This window comes from Octopus bimaculoides, chromosome 21, assembly GCF_001194135.2.
Source record: "Octopus bimaculoides isolate UCB-OBI-ISO-001 chromosome 21, ASM119413v2, whole genome shotgun sequence".
Classification (NCBI taxonomy): Eukaryota; Metazoa; Mollusca; class Cephalopoda; order Octopoda; family Octopodidae; genus Octopus; species Octopus bimaculoides.
This window is the reverse complement of record NC_069001.1, coordinates 12636672-12641098: the sequence shown is the minus strand read 5'-3', so window position 1 is coordinate 12641098 and position 4427 is coordinate 12636672.

Here is a 4427-nt window from a genome sequence, read left to right as displayed (position 1 = left end):
CATCGTCGTCGTCGTCATCACCACCTTTTCCACACCATATTTCTCCACCACCACCACCACCACCACCACCACAACTACCACCGTCATAACTAATTCTACCACGACCATTATCATCATCGTCGACATCGCCATCTTCATCATCGTCATCAGCATCATCATGAACAGCACCATCATCAGGATCATCATCATCAACATCATCATGATCATCCGCATCATCGTCGTCGCCGCAGTTGCTTTTATTAAGGAATCTTTCGAACGTCAGAAATATAGTTTGTGCGCAATTTGTTACGGCTCTTTTAATGTTCACCATCCAAATCCTGCCGAAGTCAACTTAGCTTTTGTTTTTTTTTCATCCCAGTGGGGTCGATAAAAGATGTCTATGATATCGACTCATCTCCTTCCCTTCAAATCGATGGCCTTGTCTCCAAATTCGAAAGAATTACTGTTATTTGTAATTTCTACTATTATTGTTATTATCATATCAAAATCAGGCTAAGTTTGATTTAGAAGTTCGTCCAACTGGAGTCGATAATACCTGCTTGTCTGTCTGTATGTCTGTCTGCATGTCTGTCTGTCTATGTATGTATATATATATATATATATATATATGTATATATACATACAGACAACAAACATACGGTATTTATTTCACATCTAATAACATAGACAGCTCCTTGTCATCTCGGCATCACAAATGCAATGAAACAATGATTGTCAGGTTTGAAAACCTGTAATCATTGGAGCTTTAGGAACAACATCAAAACCCGCTTTTAAACTCTATCGCTGAATGCCGAGCAGTAGTAGTGGATGAGCATCGTAACCATACGTTGTGAGAAATTCTCTGGAGTTTGAATAATTCACCTCTGGAAACATAGGTGTTTTGTTCGACATCCCGAAATAACCTTTATTCAAGGACCATTTGAGCGGGTCGACCTCGATGGAATTTGAACTAAGAACTTGAAGTGTCTTAAGAAATAGCGCTAAGCACTTTATCCGATGCGCTAACGATTCAACCAGCTCGCCACCTTTGTAATAATGGTAATGATAATAATGATAATAATAATGATAATGATAATAATAACGACAATAACAACGATGATGATGAGGATATTGATGATAGTAAGATGAAAGAAAATATCAAAACTCATTCAAACCAAATTGATATCAGTCTTACATCATTCCTTTCCATTATTATTCTCGAATAGAGTTGCACAACTTTTTCCCTTACCCTGTATCCGTAACTAAGAACCATGGCGTCGAAATGAGTATCATCTACCGGAAAATCTATTATCACCTTTTCTTTCTCTGGCCAACAACAGCCACCAGATAATATCAAATAAAAGGCAGCCATCGCACGCAACAATGTAAATATCCTTCCCTTCTACAGACCAGATAAAATTACATACGGCTTCCTATATAACTTTCAGAACACATCGTATTTATTCGTGGAAAGGACATTTGTAAACAAAGCAAAATGGCGCACGACCAATATTTAGAGCGTTTAAATGTACGGCACTTTAGTCAACACGATCAAATAACATTATTGTACAGGCGCAGGCAGATTATTGTGTAGGCGTAGTCATGGCAGTTTGGTTAACAAGCTCGCTTTGCAACTACGCAGCATTGAATTCAGTCCCACACTGTGTGTCGCCTTGGACAGGTGACACCTTATATAGCCACGGATCGACTAATGCACTGTAAATATAATTTTTTAGACAGAAATTGCATGGAATCCCTCCGTATGTTTTTTTATATAAATATATAATAAAAACTGGAGACTGGGTTTTATGATATCTTTATTTCAAGGTTGACAAATGTTTCAACAACTCATGGTAATTCTTCACTCATTATATCTATAGAAAGGCATGCTAACAATGATCTAGTTATGCATGCTACATAATTTTCAAATAGCTGCCATCCCTGTGATTGCTTTCCGGGATAAAGCTCTGAGTTTCTTATCCCTTCAAATCTACTATACATACATACACGCAGACATACATACATGCATACAAACATACATACATACATACGTACATACATACTTACATAAATACATACATACATATATGTATATGTGTTTGTTGTGTGTATGTGTTTGTTTGTCGCCGCCAATTCATGAGAAATGGTGTTGGTTTATTTACGTCCCCCTAACATTGCGGTTTGGTAAAATACCAATAGATTAAGTACATGACTTTAAAAGAATTTGGTGTCCATCTATTCGACTCAAAAAACCCGCCCTTATTAGTTTGACGCTCAAAGAAAATGGAACAAGTATTTGACGTTTCGAATCTATGCACTTGAACAACAAGAAATGTGGAGAGAACACAGTTGAAGAGAGAAAAAATGCAGAAAAAAAACGTGTCTACATTATCGATTGAACATGTTCTTTTGATATATTCAGACTGTGTTCATCAACCCGTTAGACAGTTACACTGATCCCCAAGTGCTAATCTTGGCCATTTCCCCAATCTCTGATCTAGAGGTTCTCCTTGTTAGTTTATACATTCCCCATGCTGGACTGCTGAAATCTACAAGTCTTTTTCATTCGGTCTCTGTTTTTTTTTCTCTTATTTCTTTCTGTTGAAGAGCGTAGGCTCAAAACATAAAAAAACTTTTTCATTTTCGTGAGCGTCAAACTAAGACACCTGCTTGTTATTCATACACTTCTCTTCGTATTTTGTTTTTCTATAAATTTCAAATATACATGTATACATACGTAGGACGTGATTTGTAGGAAATCTGGATGCTATTTTTAACCCATATAAGCTACCATCCAGAGTCAGATACAACCATTGATAACAGACAAAACAACGTCGCGACAACAAGGAAACCCCCGACGTTTTCTCTTGCACTCTCACTCTGTCACTTTCTGACTTTCTCACCCTCTCAATCTTTCGCTCTCTGGCTCCCTGGCTCTGTAGCTCTTTCACTTCCTCACTCTCTCGCTCTCTCGTTCTTTCGTTCTCTCACTCTTTCGCTCTCTCACTCACTCTAGATGGTAGCTTATATTTCATTGACCCCTTTCATAGAATCGCTGATAACTTGTCGACCCCCATCATGTAAGTTTCTAAACTATAATTAAAAAGTATAATTAATATAAAATTTCTTGGTTTAAAAACAGTAATTCCTTTGCTGTTTTGTGCTATTACCGCTTTTTAATACGAAATATTTAAAGAAATTTAATGAAAATATTTAACGAAATCGATAAAAAGAACAATAAAAACTCAATCATATTATATTGATATTGTCAGAATACTTCATGTGAAACATGTTTGGTAAATACTAATTTTGTGCATCGACATTTTAACTAGAAACAGCGGGTTTCAACTTCTAAATTATCGCGGTTTTCTAGATTCAGTTTCCTTATAATTCAGTACCCTTAATTTTCAAAATCAACGGGCACCCTTAATGTTCAAAATCAACGGGCACCCTTAATTTTCAAAATCGTCTTTTCACTCCCTCACTCTTCCGCTTCTCGTTCTTTCATTCTCTCACTGTTTCACTCTCTCGTTCTGTCACTTTCTCGCTTTTACGCTCTCTCGCTCTTTAGCTCTTTCGCTCTCATGCTCTTTCGCTCAATCGGTCTTTCGCTCTCTTTCTCTCTCTCTCTCTCTCTGGCTCTTCTGCTCTCTCCTTCTTTTTCTTTCTCATTCTTCCTGCAAAACATAGTGTTACGATCAGGCAAATACTTATGTATAAAAGGGGTAAACGTCTGACCGCAACAACAGAAATTGTTCAAACAGGGAATTAATATTCAAAGACTGAAATTATGTAACGACAGGTATAATACCCAAAGAATCTCATGTCCAGTCCTCGATTGTTCAAAGGTAGGTGGTGAGCGGTCCGATCCGTATGCAACTCCCTCTCGTATATTGTACCATCCACGCCAAGTCCAGCTGTATTCTCAACTCCCCCTTTTAATAGGTAGTCAACGGGATTACCTGCCTCACTCGTTAACAGGAAGTAAACGAGATTACCTGTCTCATCGCTTGCTCACTTACTCTATATCACGTTGCTCCACTCCACTCAGCTGATAAAAACGAGTAGTACTCGTGTTTGAAAGGGTTAAACTTATCACCTTTTGTGTCACACTGAATCTCCCTGAGAACTACGTTAAATTTACCCGTTAATTTCGCGAGCAGGTAGTTCCGTTGATTAGAACAAGTGAAACGCTAGTCGTCATAACCGAAGGAGTGTCGGTTTATATTACTCTTTTTACACGTTTCAGTCATTTGACAGCGGCCATGCTGGAACACCGTATTTAGTCGAAGAAATCGACCCCAGGACTTATTCTTTGTAAGCCTAGTACTTGTTTTATCGGCATCTTTTGTCGAACCGCTAAGTTTCAGGGGGCGTAAACACACCAACGTCGATTGTCAAGTGAAGGTGAGGGGAAAACCAGAAGCACAAAGATACACACACACATA